Source organism: Cetorhinus maximus, chromosome 18 (assembly GCF_964194155.1).
Source record: "Cetorhinus maximus chromosome 18, sCetMax3.hap1.1, whole genome shotgun sequence".
Lineage (NCBI taxonomy): Eukaryota > Metazoa > Chordata > Chondrichthyes > Lamniformes > Cetorhinidae > Cetorhinus > Cetorhinus maximus.
In genome coordinates, this window is record NC_135896.1 from 71,072,397 (window position 1) to 71,090,002 (window position 17,606).

At 41.8% G+C, this 17,606-nt stretch overlaps 1 protein-coding gene across 6 annotated transcripts in view; it reads left to right on the forward strand.

Annotated features, from left to right (window-relative positions):
* Positions 1 to 5,609: 5,609 nt before the first annotated feature.
* numb (NUMB endocytic adaptor protein) overlaps positions 5,610 to 17,606 on the forward strand; it is a 255,961-nt gene continuing 243,964 nt past the window's right edge. For 4 of the 6 annotated variants that reach the window (XM_078562881.1, XM_078562880.1, XM_078562889.1 and 1 more), the window contains exon 1: positions 5,681 to 5,880. The gene's annotated coding sequence lies outside the window, so the exon portion shown is untranslated. Of the gene's footprint in view, positions 5,881 to 17,606 lie in introns of all 6 variants that reach the window. The other 2 variants (XM_078562884.1, XM_078562885.1) reach the window with 2 other exon arrangements.

The window sequence follows — 17,606 nt, forward strand, 5'->3', positions numbered from 1 at the left end:
AGTACCACATAAGAACCTTGTTACACCAACAACAAATATTTATATAGCACCTTTAACGCAATAAAACTTCCCAAGGTGCTTCATGGGGGTGATGAGTGCGTGTTCGAACATGGCAGCAGAATTCTGGATGATCATAAGTTGAGAGAGAATAGAATGTGGGAGACCAGCCAGGAGCACACTGGAATGATAGAGTCTAGGGATAACAAAGGCATGAATGAGGGTTTTAGCAGCAGATGAGCTGAGCTGAGTCACGGACCAAGTCAAGCAACATTGTGGAGGTGGAAATAGACTTAGTTGTGGTGGGAATGTGTGGTTGAAAGCAATTTTCGGGTTAAATAGGGCACTCAGGTTGCGAATAGTCTGGTTTAGTCTCAGACAGTTGCCAGGGAAAGGAATGGAATAGATTGCTAGAGAACAAAAACAATGGTTTCAGTCTTCCCAATATATAATTGGAGGAAATTTCTGCTCAGCCAGAATGTTGGATAAGCAGTCTGATAATTTAACAACTGTTGCAAAATTAAAGCTCCTGAGATGCCTGACTGCTCGGCAGCTCCTTATCAACTTACGAGATGGTTATTTAAATGTCCAAAGTGTTAGTAAGCAATTTTGGAGCTATTGATTAACCCAAGGTTTTCAGTAATCTTTGAGTTTGATCTGAAATCTGTGGCGACAGGTTGTCTGACAAAAACTCAAAAGAAGAAATCAGCCAGCAGAAATGCGTTTGGCTGCTAAGAATGTAAAAAAAAAATATAATTATAGAAGTTCAATATAGAGGTTGCAAACCATTTATTATTTTCCTTATTCAAAAAGTTACCATAATCTGACATCCACTGTAATTAAATGTTACTCATCTACTTGTTCACATGCAGCTCATAGTTACAGTTCGCAATTGAAGCCCAGAACAAGACAGTGTTTTTATTCTGCCATTTTTCAACAATGCAAGGAAGATGTTGTAGAGGCACAGAAAAAAAGTTAGAAGAATTAAAACCACTTTTAACTTCTGGGTAACTATAGTATTGATGCCCACCCTTTCCACCAACACTCCGTGTGGGACTCCCCCAAACCCCCCCTCTCCGGGCTACCCTCTCCTATCACCCCCCATTCTATCCGCTTACCTTCCAAACTTACCTTCTCCCTAGCTAAAGATTAAATTGAAGATTTATGGTCCCTCGCATTATCAACACCTTGCATCTATATAACACCTTTAACATAATAAACCATTCCAAGCTCCTTCACAAGAGCTTTATCAAACAAAATTTATTGAGCTCCATAAGGAGATATTAGGACTGGTGACCAAAAGCTTTGTCCAAGAACTAGGTTTTATGGAGTTCCATCATGTTGAGAAGTTATAATTTCCATTGATTCTTAATGCCTAACCTGTGTGATAGTGAGGAATATTAACTTCCTCCAAGGTCATATCATTGTAAGAAATGTGGTGAACATTGCCCGTAAGGGGCGCTTGTTCATTCATCCTTGCCTCCAGCTGAATGATTTGACCGACAGTTCAGTCAAGTTGAAGCCATGATAAAGTTTGGGAGGTGTACATATTACATTTAAGTAATCCAGGCAGTTTTTTGAAGAGGTAACAAGAAAGGTCATTGAGGGTAGTGCTGTTGATGTGGTGTAAATGGACATTCAAAAGGCATTTGATACAGTACCACACAACAGACTTGAGAAAAGTTATTGCTCAGGGAATAAAAGGGACAGTAGCAACATGGATACAAAATTGGCTGAGTAATAGCAAGCAGAGAGTAATGGTCAATTGATATTTTTCAGGCTGGGGGAAGGTTTGTCATGGAGTTCCCCAGGAGTTGGTATTGGGACCCTTGCTTTTCCTGATATATATTAATGATCTAGATCTTAGTGTGCAGGGAACAATTTCAAAGTTTGCGGATGATACAAAGCTTAGGAGTGTTGTGAACTGCGAGGCGGATGGTGTGGAACTTCAAGAGGACATAGACAAGTTGGTGGAGTGAGCAGATAGGTGGCAGATGAAGTTCAATGCAGAGAGGTGTGAGGTAATGCATTTTGGTTGGAAGAACATGGGCAGACAATATAAAATAAGGGGTGAAATTTTGAAGGGGGTGCAGGAGTATAGTATCCTGGGCTTTATTAATAGGGCATAGAGTACAAGAACAAGGAGGTTATGCTGAATTTATATAAGACACTTGCTACACCTCAGCTGGAGTGTTGCGTACAGTTCTGGGCACGATAATATAGGAAGGATGTGAACACATTGGAGAAGAGGTTTACAAGAATGGTTCCAGGGGTGAGAAACTCCAGCTATAAGGATAGATTGGAGAGGTTGGAACTGATTCTCCTTGGAGAGGAGAAAGCAGTGGAGATTGGATAGAAATGCTCAAAATCATGAGGGGGCTGGACAGAGTAGATAGGGAGAAGCTGTTCCCCCTCGTAAAAGAATCAAGAAGGCACAGATTTAAAGTGATTTGCAGAATAAGCAAGTGTGATGTGAGAAAAAACTTTTTCACACAATGAGTGGTTGAGGTCTGGAATGCACTGCCTGGAAGTGTGGTGGAGGCAGGTTCAAGAGGGCATTAGATGATTATTTGAATAAAAACAATGTGCAGGGGTATGGCAAAAGGCATGGCAATAGCACTAGGTCATAATGCTCATTTGGTGAGTGAGTGCAGGCACGATGGGCCAAATGGCTTCCTTCTGTGCCGTTAAAATTCCGCGATTCTGAGTGGTTAGGATCTGATATACACTGCCTGAGAGTGTGGTGGAGACAGATTCAATCAAGGCCTTCAAACGAGAATAGAATAATTATGTGGAGAGATGATGTTTGCAGGGCAACAGGGGAAATGGGATTTGACATGTTGCTCTTGCAGAGTGCCAGCACAGACACAATGGGCCAAATGACCTCTTTCAAGGTTGTAACCATTCTGATTCTACTATTTTCAAATGTTTCTGGGTGATAAGAGCCTCTTAGGTTGTTCTGCATTTTAACTCTATTGCATTTAAGTTTGTTCTGCATTCCATGATGATGGAACAGCTAGGAGTAGAAAAAACAAACTTGTATGGTGTTGTTTATTAAAATGGGCAATCTAGATTTTCTAGTTTGTTTAGGACTGGGCTGTCTGGTTTTGGAGTGGATCGGCCACAAATTAATAAAATGACAATTGTGCACCAAAGTCCTGTTGGTCCACTATTTGCTCCTGTGTTTAATGATACCAATCCCTAAACAGTTCATGCTGCTAGTTTGGTTCTAGATTTGTTGGAAATATACTAAGACTGTCCAGCTCACAGATCTGTGCTACTCCAATTCTAGCCTCTTTTGCACCCCGAATTTTAATTGCACCTGTGCCTTCAGCTGCCAAGGCCCTAATCTCAAACTCCCTCCCTAAACTTCTCCATCTCTTTTCCCTTCTTTAAGATACACAAGATGAGTTAGGTTTTAAAGAGTAACATTTCCTAATGTGGAACAATTTATAGCACAAATCAGCCATTTGGCTCAACTGGTCAATGTTAGTGTCTATGCTCCATACCTGCTACATCACACCCTATCCTTCTATTTCATAGGCCCATATCCCATGGGACTAGGGCCTTTATTCCCTAGAGTCTAGAAGAATGAGAGGTGATTTAATTGAATCATATAAAATTCTTGAGCTTGACAGCATAGATTCTAAGAAAATGTTTTCCCTGGTTGGGGAGTCTAGGACATGTATTAATGCTCCTGTGAAGTACCTTGTAACACTTACAGGTGCCGTATAATGCAGTTTTTGTTTGCTCTCATTTTCCAGTTTTCTGTTAGTGATTAATATAGAAAAATGTAAAACTTCAGCATACATTCTATGGCAATCTATTGCAATTTTTATGCCTGTTAATTTTAGGCCTCTGAAAATCCAGCTGTAAATGGAGCAGTATAACATTGAATTTTACTATAGGGTTGAAGAAAATTGTCAGGTAATTCCTGGTGTAACTTGTAGTTTGTACAGTCTGGTATACATCAAGGATACGTAAATTCAATCTCGTGTTAGTAGAATGAGCTAATCTTAGCCCAACCAGCGGTTGCTATGCTTCAACTGGCTTCAACAATGTTGGGACTAGGGAAGGAGTTTCTGTTTTCCCCAAAATAATTTCCCCAAATGCATATATTAACAGTCTAGGATTGATGTATATCTCATTTTTTCATAAAGGCAAACTGTTGAACTGAATGCCTTGTCAGATGAAAGCCTTCAAATTAACCTGTCAATTTCTTGAAAAGATCATACATGGTATGCACAAATATGTCTCCTTTGGTATAATTGTATTTTTTTCCCCCACACTTCCCATTTGGAAGACTGTGAACATGCTGTCTTTGTAGTGCCTTTGCCAGTTTATTGAGCCACCAGATGAAGATTTATTGGTAATGATTAATGAACATTAAGTTCAGTTTACATTTATTCTTTTTTTCACTACATATGGGAGGACAGCCATAGATGATTCAGGAATAACCAGAGCAATAAAAGTTGGGCTTCAAATCAGATTTCAAACCTGCATACCAGTCGAGTTCATTGGATACTGATTGGCCATAGGTGTCAGTGGGTATTGTGGAGCAGTGAAGGCAGCTACTCTAACTGAACCAACATAAAACAATTATGTTAGGTTCATTTTGTTCCAAGTTTACTTCGTCACTGCCAGCTGAACCTTGGGGTATATGTGCACAAATCATTGAAGGAGATATGGCAGGTTGAGAAAGCAGTTAATAAAGTAAATGGGATCCTGGGCTTTTTAAGGTCCCTCTGCCCCTTTAGAAATGTACTCTATTTTACATTCTCTTTTCATTCTTTCTACCAAAATGAATCACTATGGACTTCCCTACATTAAATTTCATCTGCTACTTGTCTGCCCAGTCTATGATCTTTTGAAGTTTATTACTATCCTCCACACAGTTCACAATATTTCTGAGTTTTGTGTCATGCACAAATTTTGAAATTGACCAAGTCTTGGTCATTAATATATATCAAGAAGAGCAGTAGTCCTAAGACCAACCTCTGACGAACCCCACTATATACCTTCCTCCAGTCTGAAAAACAACCACTCACCATTACTGTTTGCTACCTTTTGGAAGTCCATGTACCCTACAGCAACTGCATTAACTCATCAAAAAGCTCAAACAAGTTAATTAAACACAATTTGCCCTTCATTAATTAATCCACATTTGTCCACGATTATCATTTCTAAAAGCTTTCCTCCAACATTAGATGCATAACAACCTATCCATACCAATCCTTGATACTTCAAACTCCACCTCTGGAAAGGCCAAAAAAAGTCTTTAACCAGATGCCACAAACAATTGAAAGCAAAAAGTTGATTGATATAATAATACAAGGATTGGATGAAGACCTCAGTCTTCGTTCTAGCTGAAGAATGAAACTTACACACACTCCTACACACTCCTACACCCACCAACCTTCACCTCCCTTCCTCACCTGTCCTCATTGTTCATCTGAGAACCAAGGGAGCTCGTTGCACATGCGCGTCCGTAAGCACGGACATCCGCCTGGGCCTCAATCAAACGCAGGAGGCATGAGAGTTCGACACAATTGACGGGCACACAACCAACCAATGATCAGGCAACGTGCTGCAGATGTGTAGTTTTCTCCAACCAATCACAGTGTTGTAAAGGCGGAGGGGGGCGTGTTCGAACGCCCACACCTCCCCGCCGGAAAAACGCGAACTGGGTTGCGCAGTAGCAGGTGAGGTTGCCGGCGGTACCGAATGTGAGGGACGTTCCTGTCACTGAATTTTATTTATTTTAATTGGTGTTTGTTTTTTAAATTATTCTGATATTGTTGGCTGTGCCTTCTATTGTTTTTTTTTTGGAAAACGAAAGGAATTGTAGTTTGCCCTAAGGTTGTTGGCGGTTTGGTGATCGAGGTAAGGTGTTTGCTCGGGCCCCGCTAGGGGAGTGTTTTAAAAACAGGGTCAAGGAAGCTCGGGCTGGGCAAAGGGCTGGCGGTAACGGGAGCACGCCAATTTCCATCACTCATCCCCGCCCTGCCACTGACTTTATGCAGTTACTCCTCTTAAAGAGATCTCCATTCAAAGTTGGTGTGTGTACGTGCTTTTTGCACCCGTATGGTTAATACCGGTTTCTGATCCTAGCTTGGGCATCCTGAATCTGACACTGACCCCTAGCCTGACCTTGGCAATCTGACCTTTAGCTTAAGCTTCCTGACCCTGGGCACTTTGACCTTTCACCAGGGCACTCTGACCTTCTGGCCCTTAACCTGGGCACCCAGACCCAAGCTTGGGTACCCTGATCTCTCTGGTCTCTAGCCTGGGCACCCTGACCCTGGCACCCTGAATCTAGTCTAGTTCCCTGACCCTAACCTGGGCAGCCTAATCCTGGCACCCTGATTGTAGGTCTAACACTCATCCCATACGTTTTAACCCCTAAAGCACACATTGGCTATTGACACCACAGCCAGCTCTGCATTGACAATGTTTTTTCCCTCCTATCCGCTCCTGAAATGATTGATTATGCTAGGTAATGGCTTTAAGTGTGCTTGGTGCCTTGGTCACCCAAGTGTTACTGTTGATCATTGGTGAGCCCTTGAGTGTTGTAGGGTGGACATTCACAACTGCATCCTATCCTCACCTCAGCCAATGGTCGTAGTACTGCATTTGCAGTAGTGATCACAAGACAATAACCATCAGCAGCATACCTGACTGATTTTACTCTGCCCAAGGGCATTGAGACTAATTGCAGGACTTGGGCTGAGAGCTAAAAGTGCAAAGTAGAGTCTACACCTGTCACTTTCCTAATCTATGTGGTTCAGTAACTCAGCAGATGAACAAACTGATGCTGAAGTACTGATCAGCTAGTTGAATGGTGGAATAAGTAGGTAGGCCAGGTGTTTCTCACGTATCGGTGCAGACTCGATGGGCTGAAGGGCCTCTTCTGCACTGTGTGATTCTGTGAATAAGCTTGAAGGGTTGAATGGCCTTCTGATCTATGCTGAACCAGCTGGTGAAATAGTCTTGAGTATGTTTTGATACCTGATTTGGGATGTAGTCTTTTTTCAAAAAGATGTGTTCAGAATCAATCAGCTTGTGTTCCATTTTGTAAGTTAAGTCACCAGTTTTTATAATATATTATAACCATCTTCTCCCAAGTGAATTTACTTTTTCAAAGTGAAAGGAAAAAGCACACTAGGGAACATTGAAAAATAGGTTCCAAATTAGATTTAACTTAATTAGCTTTAACCTCTTAGTAATGTAAATATTGACTACAGGTGTGTAGTGACAGTAGGGGTTTAAAAATGTTCAAAGGTAAACAATTGTGACTGAAGTGCTAACTAAGGGTATGAGTTTTAAGTTGTCAGTCACAGTTGCTCCCTTTGGGTGGAGATTTTTAAATCTTAAGCTTAAAAACAGATGTTTTTATTACATCTTCCTCTTTTTAAATTTAGCTGGTTTTTATTTTCAGCTGGTTGTTGTCAGAGCTATAAATGTTATGTTAACATAGGGTCTCATTATTACTTGTGTCACTCACTAGGAGATTTAGGTTGTACTTTTTAGTCGGTAAGTGATCATTAATTTGAGTGCTGCGTTTCAGTCCAAAGGTCTGTGTTGCTTACAAAATGATAAATCATAAAATGGGAATGTATAGACCAAAAGACGAATTGGTTGCGTAATTTCCTGTTGAGTGTAATTTACAAGTAAGAACATGCTCTGTTTTATATGTGTGAATCTTTTATGTTGGATTTTTAATATAAATCCCCAGTTGCATCAGAAAAAATTGCATCTATAAACTGCAGGACAATGAATGCCCTGGAATGAATTGCAACCTAGCACTCTTTGCAGTTTGGCTGATCTCCTGAATGCAAGATCGAACCCTGAATGCCTTGTAATATGTCTTCGGAGCCCCAAGATTACATTAAAAAAATGATTTCTTTGATCCCTATATTGGAAATTCAATGGTCAGCACCCTTCTAAATCATTAAATCTGTTATTAGCCTTTGCTTTATTGTACAGGAAATGGTGCACAAAGTTTTGTTACTTATTCACAGTGTATGTTACAATGCTGAATAATACAAGGTTCTGCAGAGTGCGGGGTGTGGGGTCAATACCCTGAAGCTTAAAAAAAAGTGAAGTGGGAAGATCTGAGTTTCGATTCTTCTGGTTTGTCCTGAGTTAGCTAGTATCATGGGCAATGATAGACTTGCTGCAATTGATGGTAAAAGCTCATGTTAATCAAGGGGAATTCAATCTGCGCACTTATTCTTGACAACCTCTCCTGGAAGCTGGAAGCTTGCAGACAATCGAGGGAAACAGAATCACAGAATTTTAATGGCACAGAAGGAGGCCATTCAGTCATATGAGCTAGTGCCATTGCCCTGCCTTTTGCCCGTAGCCCTGCATATTGTTTCTATTCAAATAATCATTTAATGCTCTCTTAAATGCTTCAATTGAACCTGCCTCCACCACACTTGCAGGCAGTGCTTTCCAGACCTGAACCACTCATTGTGTGAAAAAGTTTTTTCTCACATCACATTTGCTTCTTTTGCAAATCACTTTAAATCTGTGCCTTCTCGTTCTTGATCCTTTTACAAGCGGAGACAGCTTCTCCCTATCTACTCTGTCCAGCCCCCTCATGATTTTGAAAACTTCTATCCCCTCAGCCTTCTCCTCTCCAAGGAAAACAGCCCCAACTTCTCCAAATTATTCTCATAGCTGAAGTTTCTCATCCCTGGCACTATTTTTGTAAACCTGTTCTGCACTCTCTCCAATGTGTACACATCCTTCCTATAAATATGAAGCCCAGAACTGTACACAATATTCCAGCTGAGGTCTAATGAGGGTCTTATATAAATTAATAAAGCCCTGGATACTATATGCTTTCCTAACTGCACTCTCCACCTGTCCTGCCACCTTCAATGATCTATGCACATATACATCCAAATTTTTCGGCGCTGGCACCCCCTTCAAAATTCCACCCCTTATTTTATATTGTCTGTCCATGTTCTTTCTACCAAAATGCATCACTTCACACTTCTCCACATTGAACTTCATCTGCCACCTATCTGCCCACTCCACCAACTTGTCTATGTCCTCTTAAAGTTCCACACAGTGCCCCTCGCAGTTCACAACTCTCCCAAGTTTCGTATCATCCGCAAACTTTGAAATTGTTCCCTGCACACCAAGATCTAGATCACTAATATATATCAGGAAAAGCAACCCCAATACTGACCCCCTGGGGAACTCAACCACAAACCTTCCTCCAGCCTGAAAAACATCCATTGACCATTACTCTCTGCTTCCTATTTTTCAGCCAGTTTTGTATCCACGTTGCTACTGTCCCTTTTATTCCATGAGCAATAACTTTTCCCACAAATCTGTTGTGTGCTACTGTAGCAAATACCTTTTCAAAGTCCATGTATACCACATCAATGACATTACCCTCATTGACCTTTTCTGTTACCACTTCAAAAAACTCCAGCAAGTTAGTTAAACACGCTTTCCCCTTTAGAAATCCATGCTGGCTCTTCCTTATCAACACATATTTTTCCATCCTGAATAATTGTTTCTAGAATCTTGTCCACCACTAAAGTTAAACTGACTGGTCTGTGATTGCTGGACTTATCATTGCAACCTTTTTTGAACAAGGACGTAATGTTTGCAATTCTCCGGTCCTCTGGCACCATCCCTGAGTCTAGGGAAGATTGAAAGATCGTGGTCAGTGCCTCTGCAATTTCTACTCTCACTTCCTTCAATGCCCTTGGGTGCAGCTCATCCGCTCCCGGTGCCTTGTCAGCTTTAACTACCGATAGTCTATTCAACACTTCCTCCTTATCAATTTTGAACCCTTCTAGTGACAGAGTTTCCTTGTCTGTCACCATGGACTGGGTAGCGTCTACCTCCTTGGTAAAGACGGATGCCAAGTATTCATTTAACACCTCAACCATGGCCCCTTCTTCCATGTGTAAATTTCATTTTAGGTCCTTAATTGGCCCTACTCCTCCTTTTACTACCCTTTTACTATTTATATGCCTACAGAAGACTTTGGGATTCCCCTTTATGTTGGCTGCCAGTCTTTTTTCATAATCTCTCTTTGCTTCTCTAATACGCTTTTTCACTTCCCCTCTAAGCCTTCTGTATTCCTCTTGGTTCTCAATTGTATTTTCTACCTGACACCTGTCATAAGCACACTTTTTCTTCTTTATCTTAATTCCTGTCTCCTTTTTCATCCAGGGAGCTCTGGACTTGTTTGCTCTACCTTTCCCTTTCGATGGAATATACCTTGACTGTGCCCAAACCAATTATTTTTTTGAAGATAGCCCATTGGTCAGCTACAGTTTTGTTTGCCAATCTTTTGGCAAAGTCTTCCAGTCTTTCTGGCTCAGCTCTGTCCTTGCCCCATCGAAGTCGGCTCTTGTCCAGGTAATTATTTTTACTCTGGATTGCCTATTGTCCTTTTCTATCATCATCCTAAAACATACAATACAAAGATCACTGTCTCCTAAATGTTCCCCCACTGACACTTGATCTTGGCCCACCTCATTTCCAAGAACCAGGTCCAACAGTGCGTCTTTTCTTGTTGGATTGGACATACTGCTGTAGAAAATTCTCCTGAACGCAATATAGGAACTTTTGCCCCTGTCCAGATTGGCCTCGGTTTTGATACATCCATAGTTGAATTGCCTCAGGTCATCAACTGTCAAAATGCAATGGAGTGAGCTACTGAGAAGGTTCTGAAGAATTGCACCATAATGAGGGAGTTGATATATTTGAGGGATGGGAGAACTGGAAGAAAAAATAAAATACGCATCAATCAGTGAAAGTGATATAGTTGGAAATGATGAATAGTTATATTTGAATCCAAGATTTATGTGACTGATACACCAGCATTTTGATACTGAATAAATTATTTGTTCCTAAAGCTCACTAATTAATTTATTTATGCAAAGTTAGAAATTTGCAAGTGACTCGTTTATTGGAGGAATGTTCCAGTGTCTTGGTAGCAAAGTTGCGGTTAATGTATTGAACACTTGTATTACTAGATTACTATCTAGCAGTATTGCTAGATAATTTTGCAGTAAATTGTAGAGAGATTCTATAGACCTTTTCCACTGTCTGTTTCTAAAACTCTTCTTGCTATGATTTTTCCTGGGACCTAATGAATAAATGCAGAGCCTGTTGCAGTTTTCAGTTATGCAGGTTAGAATTCATTCTCAGTCTGCGCTGATCTCAGCCACTGAACAATTGGCTTCAGCTCTGGGGCAGGCAGAATTGAATTCAGTTGGGGCTCCCATTTCTGATTACCATCTGGTGATGCTGGTGAGAAAGTAGAAACAGGATTGCAATCTTTATAGTTGAATAGCTAGCTGGCGTTCATATGAAAGGACTGCTGGTGCAAGAGTCAGTGCCTTCAGAAGAGCAAGATGTAGACTGCTGCCAAAAGTTATTTTTTTAAAAACTGACCCTAATTGTTGGTAAGCTGCTGCTTGACAATGGAGTCCACTGAACCTGATGCAAATGCTGTTACCTGATGTACATGTGTACCCTCTGTACAGCAGGAGTCACTGGATGCTGAACAAGAGGAGGAACTCAAGCCTTTTTTTTAAAAACTCTACATAGCCAAGAGCACTGAGATTAACTATAGGATGCCATTTGCTGCCCGGACTGAGATCGGCTCAGTGAAGAGCCAGAACAGACCTCCTGGTCTGTGAAGCTTTGTACAGCAGTGTTGACTGCTACCCACAATCACCTCCTAGGCTGTATTGAGGGACCAAGCAGATTCAAGATTATGTTGGCATCTGACTTCTTTTGAGAAAAGTCCAAATCCAAATTCCACTTTATAGTTTTGGTATGGATGTATCTCGGTGTGAATTGATCTGTAATCTCTGATTTGTAGTCGAAGATAATGTTACCATTTAAGAATAGCAGTGTGGAAAAATGATTGAAAAGAAGATGCTAATGCGTTGACCAGGTATGATTGGCTAGTGTTTAATTTCTTATCAGTTTGATAGAAAATTTGTCAAGAGGTTAACTTAGAATAAAAGTTATCTTGTGCATCATGGTCGATTAAGTAACCTTGTGATGACTTTTGATTTGGAAACAGTATAGCAAGGAAAATTTGTAATTTCTTTAAAAGGTCTGGAATCTATAATCATTTTGAAGAACGTTTGAAGGAGACTTATATGAGTTAGCATCATTGTAAATGGGTCAATTGTAATTTTCTTGGATAATAAGAAATAATGGTCCATATGACCTGGCACCCCTTGATTTGGAAGCAGTACCAACAGGAAGGAAGCTAAGAAAGAAGCAGTGCAGTGTGACCAATCGTCCTTTATTTTACGCAATTGTCCCGTAATTTTACATTCTGCCCGGACTGAGATCGGCTCAGTGAAGAGCCAGAACAGACCTCCTGGTCTGTGAAGCTTTGTACAGCAGTGTTGAGTGCTACCTATAATCATCTCCTAGGCTGTATTGAGGGAGCAAGCAGATTCACTGGAGCGCCGTTTGTCCTGTATTTTTCAGGCAGTGATTGGGAGACCGCTAGCAAGTCTCTTCTTGTTGTTGCCCTTGTATCTTGGGTGTTAACGCAAGTGCACTGTGCACCTGTGCATATGTTGCCATCAGCCCATTCGGCCATAAGGATGATGAGAGAGGTGCTGGAGGAGAAAACATCTATCTGACCTGATTTCAATTCAAATATCTTTTTAAAAGCGAGCAGCGGAGCCTGAGTCTTGTTTGGGTTTGGCATATCTGGGCGTTCGTGTTGGGGGTAGCAGGGAAGAAGAGAGTAACGCAGTGCTGCAGCCTGAGTCTTGGCAGGGTCCAGCAGCTGGTAGCCCCAGTGAAGGGTGGATGGAGAGCAGCAGAGTCCGTCTGCTCGGCCTGGGTGAGGGAGGATGTGGCAGGGCACAGCAGGTGTGGAGAGGGACTGCTGAGTGAGTGAATGGTGCGGAGGGAGGGGGTGGTGGAGAGAGTTAGGGAGAGGTGGGTGGGACGGATGAAGGGCTAATTACAATGTTGAAAGCTGGGTGGAAGAAGGGCTTCACTGAGTCTTCTGTCACCAGGAAAAATGAAGAACTTGGCTGAAACCTATGCTCGTCATCATAGCCTTAGTGGGGCCTTTAGCATCAGCTTGCTTCTTCTCTGGCTTTCTTCAAGCTTCTCTCAGTCCACATCCCAATGTTATCCAGCGACTGTTCTTCTTCTACTTCAGTTTTTACCCTTAATTTCCCCTTTGATTGTTGCCAGTACAAGGCTCTCAGGCCTTTGTTTCCAATGTTCGCACTTGGTTATCTTTCTCTAACTGTACTTAGCAACCCTTTTGACTCCTGAACTTCTATTGTACTTCTAACCCACTCATTTATGTTTCTGTCCATCCAGTTGATTCTGATAATCCTCCTCCATACTCACATTTCAAAAACTGTTAACCTCCTCTTGTCCTCTTTCTTCAGAGTCCAACTTTTGCATCCAAAGAGTACAACCCTCCACACTTGTGGCCGTACTAGATGTTTTTTGAGCTTTTGGACTTTCAGATGTTACTTAAGTCACTGGTCACACTTCTTGGTATAGCTAATCTAACCTGGATTTCATTCTTTGATGTAACTGAAACCGACATGAGTATATAAAATTTTTTACAGAGCACTTTAAAACACAGACTTTCATATTTATATAATGTATTATTACATGTTGATCTATAACACAGGAACTTGAATTATATGCTGAATGTTACTATGCTGCTTTATTCCTCTTTTGTTTTTGTTGGGGTCATGTTAATTTTCAAGAATTTTTCTATTATATTCTTTCATGGGATCTGGACATCATTGGCAAGGCCAAAATTCCTGGTTGTTTTGGGAAAGTGGTGAGTTAAAATGGGTCACATTGGAAAATAGTTTACAAAGTACTGCTTAGTCCTTTGCTTCACTTTGCATGATGGTCACATCATGCTTGTAAAGATAATTGGGCAGCGGACATTTTTTGGAAAAGGAGGAAACATGGAATAATGGACACTGTGGTTTCTCAAAATGGTTCCTGGGAAGTCAGGTGACTTCTGTTTTTGGTTTCCGGACAGACAGACAATATGTCTGCTATGGAAAAATGCAAATGGATTTTCCACATGCAAATTTACTGCGCTCACCAGCTCAAGTTGAAGAAATTTAACAGACTGCTACACCTATTGGGGCCATGAGGATGGAATATCAAATAGTCTTCCAGTGAGTTTATCATGACTTTTTTTTTGATTCATTCAGGGGATGTGGGCTTTGCTGGCTAGGCCAGCATTCATAGTCCATCCCTAGTTGCTCTTGAGAAGGTGGTGGTGAGCTGCCTTCTTGAACCGCTACAGTTCATGTGGTGTAGGTACACCCACAGTGCTGTTAGGAAGGGATTTTGACCCAGCGACAGTGAAGGAGCGGCGATATATTTCCAAGTCAGGATGGTGAGTGACTTGGAGGGGATCTTCCAGATGGTGGTGTTCCCATCTATCTGCTGCCCTTGACCTTCTATATGGTAGTGGTCGTGGGTTTGGAAGCTGCTGGCTAAGGAGCCTTGGTGAATTCCTGCAGTGCATCTTGTACATGGTACGCACTGCTGCTACTGTGCTTCGGTGGTGGGGGGAGTGAATATTTGTTGATGTGGTGCCAGTCGAGCTTTATCCTGGACAAAGCTTCTTGTGTTGTTGGAGCTGCATTCATCCAGGCAAGTGGGGAATATTCCATCACATTCCTGACTTGTGCCTTGTAAATAGTGGACAGGCTTTGGGGAATCAGGAGGTGAGTTTCTCATCGCACGATTCCTAGCCTCTGACCTGCTCTTCTAGCCACAGTATTTATGTGGCTAGTCCAGTTCAGTTTCTGGTCAATGGTAACCCGCAGGATGTTGTTTGTGAGGGATTCAGTGATGGTAATGCCATTGAACGTCAAGGGGTGATGGTTAGATTCTCTCTTGTTGGAGATGGTCATTGCCTGGCACTTGCGTGGCATAAATGTTACTTGCCACATGTCAACCGAAGTCTGAATATTGTCCAGATCTTGCTGCATTTGGACATGGACTGCTTCAGTACTTGAAGAGTCACGAATGGTGCTGAACATTGTGCAATCATCAGTGAACATCCCCACTTCTGACCTTATGATGGAAGGAAGGTCATTGATGAAGCAGCTGAAGAAGGTTGGGCCGAGGACACTACCCTGAGGAACTCTTGCAGTGATGTCCTGGAGCTGAGATGACTGAACTCTAATAAACACAACCATCTCCCTCTGCGCTAGGCATGACTCCAGTTTTGCTCAGGCTACTTGATGCCACACTCGGTCAAATGCTGCCTAGATGTCAAGGGCAGTCACTCTCACCTCCCCTTGGGAGTTCAGCTCTTTTGTCCATGTTTGAACCAAGGCTGTAATAAGGTCAGGAGCTGAGTGGCCCTGGTGGAACCCAAACTGAGCGTCAGTGAGCAGGTTATTGCTAAGCAAGTGCTGCTTAAAAGCACTGTTGATGACCCCTTCCATTACTTTACTGATGATGGAGCATAGACTGATAGGGCAGTAATTGGCAGGGTTGGATTTGTCCTGCTTTTTGTGGACAGGATATATCTGGGCAGTTTTCCACATTGTCAGGTAGATGCCCATGTTGTCACGGCACTGGAACAGCTTGGCTAAGGGCACAGCTAGTTCTGGGGCACAGGTTTTCGGTGCTACTTCTGGATATGTTGTCAGGGCCCGTAGCCAGTATCCAGTGCCCTCAGCTGTCTCTTGACATCACGTGGAGTGAAACTGGCCGAAGACTGGCATCTGTGATGCTGGGGACCTCTGGAGGAGGCTGAGATGAATCATCCACTCCACACTTCTGGCTGAAGATTGTTGCAAATACTGCCTTAATGTCAGGGGCAGTCGCTCTCACCTCACCTTGGGAGTTCAGCTCTTTTGTCCATGTTTGGACCAAGGCTGTAATAAGATTATCTTTTGCACTGGTGTGCTGGGCTCTCCCATCGTTGAGGATGGGGATGTTTGTGGACCTGCCTCCTCCAGTGAGTTGTTTATTTGTCCACCACCATTCACAACTGGATGTGTCAGGATTGCAGAGCTTAGATCTGATCCATTGGTTGTGGAATTGCTTAGCTCTGCCTGCCGCATGCTGCTTTCATGTTTGGCACACAAGTAGTCCTGTGTTGTAGCTTCATCAGGTTGGCACCTCATTTTTAGGTATGCCTGGTACTGCTCCTGGCATTGCATAATTAAAGTTTTTGCAAGGATGCACCCTTGCATTTTGCCTTCAACTGTTGTTTTTCCCATTCAGGTGTTGTGCTTTCCCCCCTGCAATATCGGTGGAGGAGTGCTGTGTATTTTACAGGTTAAGTTACAAACATATACAGTGACTTGTTACAGGCTTACTAAAGCTGTTTTTTTTGTTAACTGTTAAAGGAGGGGGTACCCTATTTCACTTTTTTGAAGTTGTTTGGTGAGCTAGTTTATATTTGCACAGAAACATGAAGTTCCTGTCAACTTGGACAATAAGTGCTTTTTGTCTTATGTTGCTTGATTTTATTTGGAGTAATGCTGTTGAAGACATTTTGATGGCAGGGTAATTAGAAAATTTACAAAGATTTATGACTCAGAAGGCCATTTGGCCAAAAAAAAATAGTTATCCTGCTGAATCACACTTTCCAGCTGTTGGTCCTTTTAGCCCTGTAGGTTACAACACCTCAAGAGCATACCCCAGTATTTTTTTCAATGTGATGAGGGTTTCTGCCTCTAATCACCCTTTCAAGCAGTGGATTCTCGCCCCCACCCCCACCCACCCTCTGGGTGAAAACACTTCTCCTCAACTCCCCTCTATTCCTTTCATTAATTACTTTAAATCTCTAAATTGTTTATGTGTGGCCAACAATACTTTCCGGGCAGTTAAATGTTGATTTTAGTCAGACAAATGAGGTTTGTATTAGTTTTATCACTGCCAATGTGTTGCATAATCAGAGCACACTATCACACATTCTTGTAACAGTAAATCTCCAATAAAACAGGCTTTTGTTCCTGACTGTAGATCAACTGAACATAGCAAATATTTTGAGAATTGTTGCTTCACTGTGTTAAGAAGTAGAATTGTGCCTGTATTTGTCACTTTTGAGAGTTACTGGTATATGAACTGTTGATGTTAGGGTGCTTACTATGTGAGGAACATTTGGAGGAAGAAGCACTTGTAGGAGTGTGTTCTTCCAGAAGCTCATTGCACGGAAGTATTGCCTGAGGCCTGAAGTCATTGAAATGGTTCAATTCCACAAAGGAGCAGATGCTAATTTGAAAAAAAAACTTCTACATTTCCAGAAACGTGCTGTTAAAATTTTGTTTCATTTTTCATAGTGTTTGAGCCCAGTGCTTTGCTACTGGGCACCCTTTAGTAACTTGTAAATCATGTAAATTTCAAACTGGGCCTAACCAATTGGGAATTAACTGATGAATGTGAGACGCTTGCACTGAGTTCTACTCTAAATCGAATATTATGTTTAAATTTCTTTCAGAAAGTGAATTGGTAGGTCCCCAGGATGCTTCAGAGTCAATTGACACCCTTTGAAGTGTAGTTACTGTTACATAGGCAAATGTTGCAGCCAATCTGCGCACAGCAAGGACCCACATTAACAGCAGTGAGATAAATAA